The sequence below is a fragment of the Sciurus vulgaris genome, assembly GCF_902686455.1.
Source record: "Sciurus vulgaris genome assembly, chromosome: 10".
Lineage (NCBI taxonomy): Eukaryota > Metazoa > Chordata > Mammalia > Rodentia > Sciuridae > Sciurus > Sciurus vulgaris.
Genome location: NC_136470.1, coordinates 64,804,894 through 64,822,559, shown reverse-complemented (window position 1 = coordinate 64,822,559; position 17,666 = coordinate 64,804,894). Strand labels below are relative to the sequence as shown.

The window sequence follows — 17,666 nt, the reverse complement described above, 5'->3', positions numbered from 1 at the left end:
TAAAGGTTTATCAATTTTGTTTATTTTTTTCGAAGAACCAACTATTTATCTTGTCAATTTTTTGTATTGTTTCTTTTGTTTCAATTTCATTGATTTCAGCTGAGTTTAACTATTTCCTGTCTTCTACTACTTTTGGTGCTGTTCTGTTCTTCTTTTTCTAGGGCTTTGAGCTGTAGTGTTAGGTCGTTTATTTGTTGAGTTTTACTTCTTTTATTAAATGCGCTCCATGAAATAAATTTCCCTCTAAGTACTGCTTTCATAGTGTCCCAGAGATTTTGATATGATGTTTCTTTGTTCTCATTTACCTCTAAGAATTTTTTAATTTCCTTCCTAATATCTTCTGTTATCCATTCATCATATCATAGCATATTGTTTAATCTCCAGATGTTGGAATAGTTTCTGTGTTTTACTCTTTCATTTATTTCTAACTTCAATCCATTATGATCTGATAGAATACATGGTAGTGTCTCTATCTTCTTGTATTTGCTAACATTAGCTTTGTGGCATAATATATGGTCTATTTTAGAGAAGGATCCATGTGCTGCTGAGAAGAAAGTGTATTCGCTCTTGGTTGGATGGTATATTCTATAAATGTCTGTTAAGTCTAAATTATTGATTGTGTTATTGAGATCCATGGATTCTTTGTTCAATTTTTGTCTGGAAGATCTGTCCAGTGGTGAGAGAGGCGTGTTAAAATCACCTAGTATTATTGTGTTATGGTCTATTTGGTTTCTGAAATTGAGAAGGATTTGTTTGACATACATGGATGAGCCACTGTTTGGGGCATAGATGTTTATGATTGTTATATCTTGCTGATTTATGCTTCCCTTAAGAAGTATGAAATGTCCTTCTTTATCCCTTCTGACTAACTTTGGCTTGAAGTCCACATTATCGGAAATGAGGATGGATACTCCAGCTTTTTTGCTGTGTCCATGTGCATGGTATGTTTTTCCCCATCCTTTCACCTTTACTCTATGGGTATCTTTTTCTATGAGGTGACTCTCTTGCAGGCAACATATTGTTGGATCTTTCTTTTTAATCCAGTCTGCCAGTCTATGTCTTTTGATTGATGAATTCAGGCCATTAACATTCAGGGTTATTATAGAGAAATGATTTGGTTTCCCGGTCATTTGGTTCATTTTTAAAATTTTCTTTATTTATTTGTTTGACACAACTTGTTTCCTCCTTTATTTGACAATTCCTTTAGGATAATTCCTCCCTTTGCTGATTTGCTTCTTTGTTTTTCATTTCTTCCTCATGGAATATTTTGCTGAGAATGTTCTGTAATGCTGGCTTTCTTTTTGTAAATTCTTTTAGCTTTTGTTTTTCATGGAAGGATTTTATTTCATCGTCAAATTTGAAGGTAAGTTTTGCTGGGTATAAGATTCTTGGTTGGCATCCATTTTCTTTCAGGGCTTGAAAAATGTTGTTCCAGGCCCTTCTAGCTTTTAGGGTCTGGATTGAAAAATCTGCTGATATCCATATTGGTTTCCCCCTGAATGTAATTTGGTTCTTTTCTCTCACAGCCTTTAAAATTCTGTCTTTATTTTGTATGTTAGGTATTTTCATTATAATGTGCCTTGGTGTGGGTCTGTTGTAATTTTGTGTATTTGGAGTCCTATAAGCCTCTTGAACTTGATTTTCCATTTCATTCTTCAGATTTGGGAAATTTTCTGATATTATTTCATTGAATAGGTTGTTCATTCCTTTGACTTGTTTCTCTAGACCTTCCTCAATCCCGATAATTCTTAAATTTGGCCTTTTCATGATATCCCATAGTTCTTGGAGATTCTGTTCATGATTTCTTACCATCTTCTCTGTTTGTTCAACTTTGTTTTCAAGGTTAAATATTTTGTCTTCAATGTCTGAGGTTCTGTCTTCCAGGTGTTCTATCCTATTGGATATGCTTTCTATGGAGTTCTTAATTTGGTTTATTGTTTCCTTCATGTCAAGGATTTCTGTTTGTTTTTTTTTTCAATATCTCTAACTCTTTATTGAAATGATCTTTTGCTTCCTGTATTTGCTCTTTTAACTGTCGATTGGTGCAATCATTCAATGCCTGCATTTGCTCTTTCATCTCATCGTTTGCTTCTCTGATCATTTTAATTATGTACATTCTGAACTCCTTTTCTGTCATTTCTTCTGCCATGCTGTCATTGGGTTTTATTGATGTAACATCTAGATTTGTTTGCAGCATTTTCTTTCCTTGTTTTCTCATATTGTTCAGGTATCAGTGGACCGCTGAGATATTGCAGATTTCCTCTATTGACTTACAATGTCCCTGAAGATTTCTATATATATCCCCCCTTAGCCTTCAGTAGGCTGAAGTCTTGGAGGAAGTTGATAATGCGATGCTCCCTAAGGAAGCTGCCTCTCTAGGAGTGATGGCCTTCAGGTGGGGTGTAATCCCTGCTAGTGGGCAGAGGTGCCTCCACTTGTTGACCAATGGTCATCCAAAGGGGACCTAGGCTGCAGGCTGAGGCAAGGCCTGTTTGGGCCTGAGTCTCTGGTTTTACCGTCCTTGTGGGGAAACCTCACCCGGCAGGGAAGACTCACCCGGTGGGGAGGTCTCGCTGGTCAGTTCCCTCCTAGAGGTTCCCCTCAATTTACAGCTACCGCCTGGGCTGGGCTGCCTTCCTCTGCAAAGTTCCCAGGGGCCCGGCCCTACCTCCTGGGCCTGGGAGCCTCACCCTTCGCAGATGAATCTCCTTAGGCTGCCCCTCCTCAGAGAATCTGCCCGCAGACCTGGAACCTTCGCTCCACCCGAAGCCTGTCTCTGTATGGCTCTTCCACCCAGAAGCCTCCTAGATCCTGGGACCCTGCTCTGCACCTAATCGCCTGGCTATGCGGCCCCTCCTCTGAGCAGCCACCTGGGGCCCCGAACAATCGCTCTGAGTCCCAGAGACCCGCCACAGGCCTCTTCCTCCAGACAGCTGCCCAGTATTCTGGTGTGGTCACTAGGAGTCCAAGGAACTCACTTCGTGCCTCCTCCTCCCACCAACCACCCGTAGCCCTGGGCAATCACTCACTCCAAGTCGATGTGACCCTCCCCGTTCCTCCTCCTTCTCCAGATAACCCCCCGGGTGTTCAGGAGCGGTCGCTCTGAGTGGCTCTGAATCCACGTGACCCGCTGCACGGGTCCTCTGGGCAACCGCCCGGAGCTCTGGTGCGGCCACTCAAGACCAATCGACCCACCACGCTTATCCTCCAGGCAGCCCCCCTGTGTTCAGGCGCTGTCACTTTAAGTCCAAACAACTCACCACTCGCCTTCTCCTCTGAGCAGCCGCCTGGAGCGCTAATGCAGTCACTGCAAGTCCAAACGACCCACCGCGCTCCTCCTCCTCCTCCTCCTCCTCCAGGCAGGCCCCGGGGTTCAGAAGTGGTCTGAGTTGAAACAGCTCGCCACGCAGCCCCTCCTCTGGCAACCGCCTGTAGCTCTGGTGTAATCACCCCGAATCCAAGCGGCCGCGCTCCTCTTCCTCCTCCTCGTCCTCAGGGCAGGCCCCGGTGTTCAGAAGTGGTCACTTAGAGTCCAAACAGCTCGCCGCGCAGCTTCTCCTCTGGCAACCGCCTGTAGCTCTGGTGCAGTCACTCCGAATCCAAGTGGCCACGTTCCTCCTCCTCCTCCTCTGGGCAGGCCCCGGTGTTCTGAGTCCACACCTCCCCTGGGCTCTCCTCGCCACTCCTCCCCTGGGCAGCCGCCGGAGCCCCAGTGGTTGCTCCGAGTCCCAGCGCTGTGCCGAGCGGCCTCCTTTACGGCGCTCCCTGTTGTCCGTGTTCACTGCTCCAGCGGGGGGAGGGGTGTCTCGCCGGCAGCTCTACTTCACAAAGTTCCCTGCGTTCCGGGACCACCGTCCCATCCGGGATGCCTTCCCAATGGGTGAGAGTCACCCGGCTGCTTTGAGTTGGTCCCAAGTGTCTCAATACCTCCTCTTTTGAATCCTGAGTCCTGGAGCAACATGAAATGCAGCCACCCTCTAGGCCGCCATCTTGAAAACTCCGTGATTTTTCTTTTTGTCTTGGATTCCTTTCTTTGACAGTCTATGTGTCATTTGACATCAGGATAGATAGTATATCATTCCAGACCCTGGATGTATTAGTCAATCTGGGTAAAATTTCCATTGATCTCTTTGATCACATCAAAAAATTTGATTTTGACTAATTTTGTGAATAAATGCTCCTTTAAATTTAAGTAGGAAAGTTACCTGCTTAGATATAAGAACAGAAGCACTAGGTGTAGTTTAAGAAGCACACTATGTATTATTGAGGAATAATTGGGGTTATAACATGCAATAGAAAAGTATAATTGGGTACAGTTTATAGAAAATCATTAATAATATTTTCTCCTTTTCCCCAAAGGTTGGGAAAGAAAGCAGGCTCAAAGAGTATGTGTTGGTGTGTGGAAGGAAGGGGAGGGCACAGCAGAAAGAAAGAAAGAAAAGAAGATAGAGAGGGAAGGAGGGACAGGCAAAGGTGAAAAAAGATGCACAAGGGGCAGTAGTCTAGAATTTGACTTGTAGGGAAGACAAGAATGTAGCAACACTTAAGAGCTTTAAAATCTTTGAGAAGATGAGTCAGTTTTTATTTTGTATTTCAAATTTGTACATACTTTCAATAAATCATACATAATCTAATTATCTTGCTTAAATTTTTCATTAAACTCATCAATTTTGTGGAACAATTTGAAAGCATGGGAGACCCCCAACCTCTCTTGCATTACCATGCATTACGATCCAGGCTACAGATTTTCTTCTTAACCCTTCTTGTCCCAGGAGGGGACCACCACCTTTTGCACCTACATGTAGATAGTCATTTCACACTGGCCACACATGGGGAACCATTTCTTTGGAAAAATGTCTGCAGTGATGCATATGTCCAGAAAAGTTTCTGGAATGTGAGTTCTCAATAATTGTGGATGTTCTGCTAAAGTAAAAAGTATAAAGTATATTCCATCAGGTCCTTCTACTTGATCTCCTTTAATAAAATGTATTTGCATATTTCTTGAGGCCTTCTGTGAAGTAGTTAAAATCATCCTGTCAGAGAGACAAGAATTCACTAAGCATACATTAAGTCCTTCAGATGTTCTAGTTGGGCCTGTCAGGGGGCTTTGCCTTTGTTTTATCAGCAACCTTTTTTAGTTTATCAATTTCTTGTGGGTGTTCTGTTACTTTACTTTTGTCCTTCTATAAGAGCATCTATCAAAATAATGATAGAAAGACCAGTCCTATAATAGTTTATTTAGCATGTGTTTGAAAAAATTGTAAAGGAGAATTATTACATTTTAAACATAGAATATGGACCTATTAAGGTCAACTCTCCCCAAAACTGAACTTTTCATCTTTAGAGATATACTGGGTGGGGGAGATGCTTTAGTTTGAAATCACTTTGTCAATCATTTTGTCATAGTATTTTCCACCATCAAAGAGACATTCTTAGACTGGTGTGACAGAGTAGAGGAGACAGTATCAGAAAGGGAAGCCAAGGCATCGAGACTGATTTGGTTGACTTTTCCATGTCACTGAAATTCAGTAATATATGAAATGTGGTATTTGTCCAAAGGGTTATTCAGGCAGAAGGACATTACATTTACACTTAAAGAGGCAAAAGTCATCAGGATTTAACTCATGTCTGCAAAAATTAGCTAAAATTCATGACACACTATGTTGTAAACTCTTCACTGATCCTATCAGTGCTGCCCAATAGAATATTCTATAATGATGGCATGTTCTATGCTTGTGCTATTCAATAAGGAAGGTACTCAGCACATGTGGCTATTAAGCACTTGGAATGTGGCTAGTGTAACTTAATAACTAAGGTTTTGTTTTTTATGAAATTTTAAATAATTTATATCAAAATAGATAAGGCTATGGCTACTATATTGAAAAATAGTACAGCTTCAGAAAATTCTATGTGGTACAAATCAGAATGAAATTTACAAAGAAAGATCTTGGCATCCCTTATGCTGAGAAGTACTATGTTGGTCATCATAACAGGCAGTCATGCCTTTGGAAATTTTCTGTGAGGTTGGATCTCCTTTATTTCAGGATACAGGTGACAAAATGGCTTCCTTTGGGACACACCAATCCCATCTATACTTAGATACACTTTCTTTCTCCTCATTGTGTCATTAGATTTGCATTTAATTCCTTGTTTTTTCTTTGATTTTCAGTTCCTTGACCATCAATCTGTTGCCTTCTCCTTTGGTAAGTAAAAATGGTCTCTTTACCTTTCAAAAAAAGTGTCAGATTTGGGAAATTTTGGACTTCGTTAGCATATTTTCTAGTTGTCTTTGTTAGGGGTTCTGGTGCTTCTTTAGTATGTAGTAGCTTCTTTCATGTTTGGAGGTGATGCTGTTGGTGGTAGTGGTAAAGTGCCATTCATGAGAAAGTTGAAAAGTCCATGGTCCCAGCCATGATACTTATGTAAAGACTACCCTTTACGTGGCCACAGCTGCTATTTGCAAAACGCTCTGCTCTTCTAAACTGTAGCTTATGTTCTTCAGCCAGCCTTCAGCAACAGTTGGGTTTTTGCTACACTGTCAATCAATGGCAATTGTTTATTCTTCAGTTATTCACCCATCCCTAGGTTCAACAGTTTTTAATTTTAACTTCTAGATCACAGCTTTCATTTATTGACAAAATTTATAATATCCTTTCACTAAGAAGTACAAGACTGAAAAGTAAATAGGGTAATTTTTTTTTTTTTTCAAAATTACCAAGTCTAGGGGGGAAGAAAAAGAAATCCAGAATTCACACGTTCCAGGAGGATTATAGATGGTGGCATTCTTTTTAGAAAAGATGGGAAGTTGGTGGGGTGGGGGGACCTTGATTTTAAACAAAAAAAGAGAACATTTATTAAAGATCAAACCAGGCTGCACTGAATTGGATTTAGATAAATATTACTTTGAGCTGCTCAAGAGGTTTGGGGGCAGTGAAACCAAATAATCAAGTCACTACAAAAGACACCACCCAAGAAATCTGGCAGGGAGTGAAGGTCACCTAATGTGATAAATAATCATTATCCTTCTGACAGCTTCTCACTCTCTGGTGCACAGTGTTCCTTATTTGCAACATTATATCTTACTTCACTGACCCAGAGTATTTATTGTGTTGTAATCACACACAGAAAGGGGATTTCTGGGGCTCTTTTGCTTGTGGGTGCCTTCCACTACATTCCTAGAAGCTAGTGGCAAATATATTTAGGAGGGGACAAAATCCTCCCAAGAAGGCTAAGGCTAAAGTCAAATGTGAGATTTTATTTGACAGAGAAAGGAGATTGATTAAACTCTGCAAAGACTGGTGCTATGTGTAATGCATTTATACAACAGGGGTGGGTCCTTTCTGCCCCTGACAAGTCTGGTTATTCCCTGTTCTCAGTGTTGATAGGGTATGTCTGTTGATGCTTTGGAGGATGTCAATGTGCCTGCTCATGGTTACCACTTTATATCTTCACATCCTTCCCCTCAGTTACCTAGCACTGCATATTTCTAGTCCTCTGACTGGCAAATCATTTTTGTTACAGTTCTTTTGTGTAAAAACAGTTCACATAATAGCTCTGTGTTAGACAAGGCATTAATCCCACATCACCAGGATGAGTCAGCACCGTGCACTCCTGCCTGCACGGCTCAGCTATTATGACGTCAATGCTTGAGGGCAAGCCTCAAACATAAGCAGTATAGGAAACCTGTGTCATCTATTAGAAATCGAGGGGGAGACCTTTGAGATAAAAAACATAATTGAAAGACTGTCTCTGGCTCCTAGGAAAATGTGAAACTGATTCTATGCTACATCAACATCAATCAAGCAGCTTCTAGAGAGATCCTATTTTTTTAACCAAAGATAAGGCAAGGGAAAAGACTCCTAGTTAGCTAATAGTACATTCATGTGCCCACAACCTTGTCACACCCCTGGGCTCGGTTTCCTACTTGCTTAGATTGTTCCAAATCCTGAGGCTGTCTTTGTACCAGCAGGGTGACAGGGCCTGTGATAGTCCTGCTGTACTCAAGGGCCCCATGGATACAGCTCATGTCTCCAGGAGTGGTGCCCTAGAGGCCTGTCAAAAGGAAAGGAAAAGTTCCTTGGGAACAGATCAGAATATTATCTCCCCAGTCCAACTAACTCCAAGTGCCTCTTCAATGGCCTCCTCTGGACAGGTGCAGAACCCAGCCTATTTGACCTTCTCTCCTTGGCACTGTGTTTAATCCAGTGCCCCAATCTGGATTTGACCCAGATTTCAATAGGAACTGAATAGCTGCCAGACTTTCCCCCTAGAGTTTTCCGTTCCATTACTCTTTAGCAGAAACAAAAAGGATCCTTCCATAACCGGTCACGGTGCCTTGGAGCAGGTGGCACACACTTGCCCTATTTGGGAGACCCAGTTTGAAAGTTGGGTCTCTTTACAATCAGACTCAAATACATTCTCAGGTCAATATCTTTCAGTACTGAAAATTAAATGTTTAAAAGGGTGATGGTTTACTGCCTTAGTGACATTCTCTGTTAAAAAGACATTCCTCCATCACAGCACTCCTTCCTCCCTCTTACTCTCACCCCAGCCAATCACCAGGCCCTGTGATAACCACCAGAAAGTGCCATACTGCTGGGATCTTCTTTCTTCATTGGATTGCTAATAGTCTCCTACCATGCTTATAAAAGCTAATACTACTGCTTGGCTTAGTTTTGATTAATTATCATGCACAGCTCTTTATTTAGTCTTCAGTCAACAAACATTTACTAGGCTTGGTTCTGAGAACTCCAAGATAAATACAAAATGCTCCCTTTTCTTAAGAATCTCACAGTCTGATAGGGGACACAAGTAAATAAAGGTTGTCTCATGAGGGGCACTGGAATGTAGGAACCAAATGTATAGAGAAGAATGAGAAAAGAATGTTCAACTGTATTTGAAGAGGCACCCAAGCTGGCTTGAAGTTAAAAGAGTAGAGAGCAGTCTACAAAGTGGATAAAGAAAAGGGGAAAGAGAAAAGGCTCATAATCAAGAAAAAAGCAAGAACATTTATACAGTCAAGAGGCATCAGGCAGCCACATCCAGAAGGCTAAATAGTTTGGTGTGGCTAAAGCATGGTGACTGAAAGGAACATGAGAGACAAGGATGGGAAGCAAGCAGGAGGCAGATCACAGATGGGTTGTATGTCATGCAGAGGAGTCTGGACTTGCTCCTGCAGAGTAAGGGAGACTTTAAAGAATTTAACCAAGTCCATGTTTTAGAAAGAACCCTCCAGTGATAAAGATGACTGATTGAGAATAGGGAAACCAGGTCAGAGGTGAAAAACAAAGGCCTGAACTGGGCAGTGGGGGTCAAGTGAAGAGGAGAGTCTCTTTGGGAGTTGGGTTAGTCAGCTTTTTGTCATTGTGACCAAAATATCTGACAAGAACAACTTAGAAAAGGAAAAGTTTATCTAGGCTCGTGTTTTTAGAGAGTAAGTCTACGGTCAGCCGATATCATGGCTCAGGACCTGAGGTAAGGCAGAACATCGTGGTGGAAGGATGTGGCAGAGGAAAGCTGCTCAGCTTGTAGGAGTCAGTAAGTAGAGAAAGAGAAAGAGAGGGGAGTCAGGGCAAAATTAATCCTCAAATGAAGTGTCCTACTTCCTCTAACCTTCCTGCGGTTACAATGCAGTAATTCATTCAAATTATTAATCCATCAAACGAATTAATCCACTGATGAGGTTACTGTTCTCATAATCATTTCACCTCTGAATGTTCCAATATTGCCTAACATGAGCTTTTCAGGAGACATCTCATATCCAATCCATAACAGCAATATTGACAATAGGCACTGACATTTGCATAACTCCAGCATACTTCGGCCTACTGCGTAGTCCTTGCCTTCTAGGAGAAAGGCTGCTCTGTTGGATGGGGCCAAATTTCAGACCAAAACATATCCTTATGGGAGCTTCACTGGAGAACTCAATCTGAAACTATCCCTAGCCTGAGCTGTTGTCTACTGGTCTCCAGGGGTGTGTGTCTCCTGCCCATAGTAGTCACAGGGCAAAAGGAAAGGAGCAGAGAAGAAAATGACATCGACAGTGTCCTGCATTTGTTTCGCTTGAAAATGAAATCATTTCTTAATAACGTCTCCCTAAAGTCAATCAATGTCCCAATTTCCTATCATTTTCCCATTGCTGCCTTTTTCTAAGCAGCATTTCCAAGCCATTGAACTGAATTGCAACTTATGCACAGCCGGGTGTTGAAACAATTCAGTATATTCATTTCTTCTCTCTGAATTAGAGTTCACCATAAGTGTGCTTTTCTCTTGTTCACTTTGGGCTGCCAGGACAATTTAAAGGAAATTTTCAACAGCTTATGTCTCACATACCATGTTCTTTTTTGCAAATGGGAGGATCTGTGTGGGTGTGTTTAAGTCTTCTCTATATTGCTTTCTAGAGAAAGGTTTGAGAAGATGAACAAGATGAGGAGTAGGGACCTATTGAAAGCCCAGGTCCCCCAGTGACCTGAGTGCAGAACGTAGGCTGGTGATCAGATGGTCAATTATGTGTTTGTCAAAACACAGTGGGCTGCATTCCAGACTGCCAGCTTTGGAGGCCCAGCTTCTGCCAACCAAATGTCATCTGGGAACATGCAACACTGGGCACTGTGAAGGAGTTTGAAATAGACCATGCCACAGCCAACCTACTGCCAGTCTTATAGCACCAATATGGCATGCACAGCCGGGCCCCATGTTTCAGAGCTCAGGAATTCACTGTACTAAATTCAGGAGGTCAGATGGGTTCATGTTTTCAAAGCCTATGTTCTCTGCTTTGAACACTGTGACTTGCTCCTCAGCAATTTCCAGGGGATTTTTCCAGTCACATCTCTGTGGAAACCAGTCTTTTTGTGATGGTTATGAGAGCCTTGTAAATGTCCCAGAGGAGAGGGGAAAAAAATAAACTTGCTCTGACAATGACTGTGATTCCTACAAGGGATTCCAGCTCTTAGGAAATTACATTAAAGGTGCATAGCTTTTAAAATATCAGGAACCACCTTGGCAACTTATAAAAAGCAGAAGGGCTTTGCCTATTTTATAAAGTGATTTGCATATACCTGCATAAATAATGTCCCCACCTGTACTTTTATGCATTTAGGTTGAATAAATTAAATTCAGTGATCTTTAAAATATTCGCTGTCTTTCATTGCTCAGACATCATTTTCAGGACCCTTCCTCCTCATTTTTTTCCTGTGGTAGTAGTGGCTAATTTAAAAAAAAAAAAGAAAAAAAAAAAAAAAGAAAAAAAAAGATTCTTTTGACTAATTCAGAGAATCTAAGTACTCTGCAGAGGAATCAGCCAGGAACATTATCTCTGTCTTTTTGCATTTCTCTTAGTCTTCCTAACTATCCAACCATGAGTTCCTCATATTTCTCATAAGAGAAAGAGGAGGAGTATATTACTAAGGTGAAAACACAGCACAAGATAAGAATAGCTCTACTACCTATGTATAACCACACTTTCACTGATAAACACCTCAGGGACACATTCACAGTGTTCTCTGGCCATGGCCACAGCCCCTACTGGCACCATCCAACTACTAACCCATATCAATTATAACTTGGGCTGTCAAATCACAGCCTGTCAGTAGACCAGTCTCAACCACATTATCCTGGAGGATATTATTAAGCATGTTTAGTGGAGAGTTAAAACATAAATATAGGATATTGCCCTTGCTTGCTCTAAAAGAACTCAAAATTGAGTTAAGAAATTACACTGTTGAGCATTTTATATGCACATAAGACAATAAATGACTAAGTTCCAAAAAGAATGATGTACTCTAGGAAATACTAAAGGATTTTATCCTTGAAAGAATCCTGAGGTCTAGAAAATTTCATGTAAAATGTGATTCATCAGGGTTTCAAAAGATTGCTAGAAGGTATGAAAGATAACCAGTTAGAGAATGATATTCCAATTAAAAGCGTGCCACTAAGTGTTGGGATCTTTGAAGGAGTTCATAACTAGCATGGATCGTTCCCACCCTAGTTATGAGCTCATTGGATAATAAAACAAAAGAATTCATATCAAGGAAACCAAATATTTTATAAATGCTGGTTGAAGAGTGTGGCTTAGTGCTACAGGCAAAATGGACTCATTGACATCCTTCCCTTCTCTCTAATCTTTGGAAAAGCCCTCCCAAGGAAAATTTGGATCAGCAAAGGTGCAACACTTTTTGAGGTCACTAACTTCTACTAGTCCTTAAAGAAAAGGAAAGAGAAAGAGGCATCTAAACTTCTGCACTTAGGAGTTTTGACTAATCAGTTCTAGCTATCTGAGAAATACGGACCAGTTGCTGCCTTACCAACAAAATGACTCATCTCCATGAGAAAGTATAAGGAATGAAGCAAGAGGCAAGTAGTGTCTAGAAAACTTCCTTCTGAAAATGAAGAATGAAAAAGATGCATTCTTACCAACACAGATATCTTTACCTGGAAATAAGAGAAGGAATTACTGAGATCAAAGTGGGAACCCAAGCCAAGAGGCCAAATGAAACCTCTCATCTATCTAAGGAGATGCTCCTGGGGTCAGAATCAGTGGTCATAGTGGTTTTCCATGATCATAGTGGTTTTTAAAGAGTCTCAAAGTTACTAAAGTCAGAACCTGAAAGAACAGGCAAAATATAAAGATAACGTTAGGAAGAAAAATACGAACACATATATATATATATATATATATATATATATATATATATATATATATATATATATATATTTGAGGCACCAGGGATTGAATCCAGGGGTGCTTAATCACTGAGCTACATTCTCAGCCTTTTGTATTTTTTTTTTTTTTGTATAGAGTCTCACTAAGTTACTGAGGCTGGCCTTGAACTTGAAATCTTCCTGCCTCGGTTTCCCAAGTCGCTGGGATTACAGGTTTGCACCCCTTCACCAGACTACATGTGTTCTTAAACTAATAATAATATTATATAATATTTTTGAATGCTTGCCTTGCTTCAGAAACTGAAGTATAAGTACTTTTGACTTTTAAAACTATCCTATTAAGCAGATGCTGTTATAGTCCTAGTTATTAGGATGAGAAAACTGAATTTTAGCATGTTTGGTTCTGGCAGGTGATGAGATTATTCACATGATGACTCCTAAGGTATAAGGTCCCACAAAGAATAAATGGAGAGGAGACTATCTGATAAAAGTTGAGGTTTGAAATAGTTCTGGGGACAATTGGAGCATTCAGTTGATAAAAGAAATAGTAGAATTCTCTTTGGCAGTCTGAAAGGTTCAGGTGAGTCCAATGGCTTAACATTGGTACCCATCTGTCTTGTGTAATTTTCTCCAGCACTTCCAATGTGGCAAACCAGAAGAAATGGGTATTTGAGTTCAAATTATGATGGAGTTTTACCTAGTGTTTGTGAAAAGGCATTTCAGGGGTAACTGCTGTTGCCACTTCTTTTTGTCTTTGTTTTTGTTGTTGTTGAGGCCAGTATAGAAGGGGAAAGCAAAGGGTGCAGGGACTCAGTTAAATTCTCCAAACATCTGTTGAGCATTGTTTCTGGTTTTGGTACAGAAAATACAGAAATGAATAAAATACCATTCCTGCCCTCAAGTAGCTCCCAGTCTGGGGTGGTTTGAAAGTTACCATTTGGTCCAAAAGACCAGGAACAGTTGGTTAAACTTTGCAAAACACAAGAAGACTTGTGTCATTCCTTTCTTATGCCAGCTCCTTCTCCTTCCCTCCCCACCTCATTTCCTCCTTTCCAGTCACTGTGTTGCTTTTCCCCAAAGAGCCTATTCTTTGCCTATTGACAACCAAGCCTCTAATATGCATCATACACATATGAGTGACAATGCCAATCTCCTTCATTATCATTTTGTAAAAATATGACAATTTAGGAACAATTATACCACTACTTGAATTGTGGTATAGTGTGAATTTTCCCTAGATTTTAAGAATTGGTATCTAACTATATACATAGGTCATTTATTTAAAGGAGCAAGGAAAGAGGAAGAGTGGGTGGGTTAGAGGGAAAGGGAAGAAGAAGAAAGGTAAAATAGGGAAGAAGGGAAATAAAACTAACTAGAAAGAACTCGGGTAGCAGTTCATTCTTGTTATTAAAGGGAACTCCCTTTTGAAATAAATAGGTTGGCCTCTGTCCCTAATAGTGACCTATACTGTCCTCAGCCTCCACAAACAGCTTCCAGACCAAAACTACTATGGATAAATTAAGTTCCAGCTGCTGGAAGATGTAAAGAGAACATGAAGGTGGTGGAAATTCCTAATTTCCCATAGACATCAGATACTTTAGTCTGGTTTATTCTGAGTATTATAAAATGGTAGCTTAGGAAAAGGTGGTGGCAGTGATGACTTTCCTTTATCTAAGCACATTCCATTCTGTTAGCTTCCCCTTAGGAAATGACATTAGGACCATTTGACTCAAAACTAAATTGCAGATACATCTGGGGTAAAATTTGGCAGCTGTTGAGTGATGCAGCTGTATTTTTTTAATATTTACTTCTTTGATGATTCTATAATTCATACTTATTGTAAAATATTAAGAAAGTATAGAGTAAGCTGAAAACATCCACAATCCCACCACATAGAAGCTTATTAACATTTTCTCTAGATATTAACATAACTGAGCATACATCTTGTATATAAGGTTGTAGCCTATTTTTATTTTTTAACTCAATTTGTATAATAAATATGTCCTGGTGTAATTATAAACTCTTTGTAAATATCATGAATAGTATTCCATCATATAAAATTCCCAGAATTTAACTAAGTCCTATAAATTTTAGGTTATTTCCAGTAACTGAGCTTCTATATTTTAAAATCCTATCAAGTAAGAACTACTGTACAGCATATCAAATTGTCAAACATGAAGCAGACAGTAATGCTACCCACCAAAAATACTGGTCAGGCAGTAATGGCACTCTTTAAGAGAGCTACCGGTTACTAAAAACCACAAAAATCATATTAGAATTCTACCTGAAACTATTTTTTCCCCCAAAGTGCAAGTTCTAAATTTTAATTCTAAAAGGTATACACTTAGTTTTCCTTGAAATTGTTATAATGATAATATATATAAAGAACATAGGAAAATTCCTTGAAAATATCACAGCCTAGAGATAAGCACTGTGTATACTTGGAAAATATATTTCCATATATCTTTGTTTATCTGTCTCTTTTTCTCTCTTCCTCTTTCTCTTTCTAAAATGAAAGAAAAAGGAACCTACTGTTTGGTAATCTGCTCTTTTCACTTAAAACTGGAATAGCCATTTTCCATATTAATAAATATCCATCTACATCATCTTTACAGTGACATTGTACTGCAGTATATGGATAACTATTGACTTGATCACTTATTGATGGACATCTGGGACACTTAGAACTTTTTTTTTTTTTTTTTTTACTAAATAAGGCTACAATGACTATCTTATGTATGAACTTTCCTGCATGTATTCTAAAAATACATTTACCTGATTACTTCCTTAGAATAAATTTAAAATGGAGGAACTACCAAAGTAAGATGTAGGCATTGCTAAATGGTCTTCCAGTAAAGTCATATCAATTTATATTTCCCCCAAGAAAGAAAGAGCCTAGCCATTTGTCCACATCTTCACTAATTCTGTAATTCTAAGTTGTAATTTTTACCACATATGTGAATATGTTCATATTGGAAGTATTAGATGCATTTTCCAAGTATATAACCAAAGCCTGAAAACTTAAGAAAAATATCTTAGACTTTATCACATGAAAATAAAAATTACTATGGCAGAAAATATTTTTTTAAACTGAGAAAAATATTTGTGACATATCCCTCACACCTTAGGAGTGGTTATTATATCAATAATGAAAGGATTAAAATTTTATTATTTTAGTAGTATTTTTAATTGTAGATTTGTTATTTTAATCATTCTATCATTTTAAAATAATTTTAATTTAATGTCATTTTAAATGAGTTTATTAATATAATTTTTTAAACAAAAACTTGGAAAGAAACCTTGAGCAATCTAACAAGCACCTGATTGCTTAGTCGCATTCTTCATTGCAAAAGCTGTATTCCCTCAAGTCCTTAAGACCATCTCAAGCTGTGCTTCTTGTGCTCTCTGGCCACTGTCACCCACAATGCCCTTCCCTGGAGTGTTGTGGGAAGCAATGTGCTGGTGAAGGCACCTATGGAATATCTGGTTAGGGTACTTCCTAGTTACATACGTTTATGTTTATCTGGTGTCACCATCCTCCAGAGAGGCAGGTGAATTGTTCATTCATGTGTATGTAAAAATGCTCATTCGCACTCTGCCGTCAGATTCCAGAATCAGTAAATTATCAGGAAGAGAAAAATACTCACTGGCAACATTGCCTGATCCGTGTCTCCAAGGCAGGATTGACACTATTCTTCTACCAGATGTAGATAGAGATTTCTGAATGTTCTCATAAATAAAGTGCTAGAGGCCATGTCATCAGTGTCCTCCACCTCCCCCCACCAACTCCCATGTGTATTACTACATACTTAATGAAATAGAATATTTTTCAGCAACTTCAGGGAAAGTGAAAGACACTAGAGAAACAGAAATGCCACATTGACAGCATCACCCCAGCATTTGCAGTACAAACTGTGACAGGGTGTCTTCCCTGTGTTTTAGGACAGGAAGCATCTGGGCACTCAGAGTCATTTCTCTGGGTTTTTCAAAGGAACAGGAGCTGTTGTACAAAGCTGTTCAGAGTGGTAATTGAAGCATTTCTACACAAGAAGTTCAGTTGCTGATGATAAGGGATGGCATGTGCCTTGGGGCATTTTTTTCCCCTTTTGGCAGAAAATTATGTAGGTATGTATATATGAAAGTGTGCACCTTAACTCCTAAAATAGTGTCCAGAAAAGAAGCAGAAGAGAGGCAAACATGTCAAAGATTCATGGTAATCTCTTCAGGCCAACCTCAGGCTGGTGAGAATGGTAGGAGCCCGGCTTTAGCAAGTGTCTTGTCTTCCACCTGAGCAGTAAAATGTCCTATGAGGTTGGTCTGAGCGTATGGTGCTAGTGGCATCACTAGAGACCATGAGGCTGGCTCAGAGTACTTAGGAATCTGAGTGCTGAATGTCTCACTTTCTTAATGATGCTCTTGGAAATTTTACGTATTTTTTATGTGCTTTTATAACATAGCTGATATTCATAGACCAAATAGGAACATAGGAGAGATGATAAACGTTGAATGTTAATAACAATATAAGTATTTATCATATTCTTTTTTCACATTTGTTTTTCTTCCCCAAACATGGTTGCTGTTCAGAGCTCTGTGTGTGTGTGTGTGTGTGTGTGTGTGTATGTGTGTGTATGTGTGGGTATGTGTGTGTGTGTGTGTGTGTGTGTGTGTACTGTGATATCTCATATATAAGCAATCTACATACTCAGAGTAATTCTACTAGGGTGCTTGTAAAGGCAAGTTGTACCAGAAGTCTCTCTACTGATAACATTAAGATCTTAGATTCATTAAGTTCTTCTTTTATATACTCTCCATAATTCCTTCTAATGTGAGGTATTAAATACAAATTAGGCAGTAGGCATACCTTGCCTTAACCTACCCCAGAGACATTTCCAGATTTATTTAGAAGACGCTGTCTGGCCTTTTACACTGTGGAAGGATAAAATGGGGTCTGCCTTTATTCCCTCTTCATAAATTTCTAGGCTTTTTAGTAAAAAGAGAATAATTAT

At 39.6% G+C, this 17,666-nt stretch overlaps 1 long non-coding RNA gene across 1 annotated transcript in view; it reads left to right on the top strand.

Moving 5' to 3' along the window:
* Positions 1–12,684, top strand: part of LOC306670646 — a 667,486-nt gene extending 654,802 nt beyond the window's left edge. The window contains exon 6 of the long non-coding RNA XR_013766464.1: positions 6,170–12,684. This is a non-coding gene — a long non-coding RNA (uncharacterized lncRNA). The remainder of the gene's footprint in view (positions 1–6,169) is intronic.
* Positions 12,685–17,666: the final 4,982 nt, after the last annotated feature.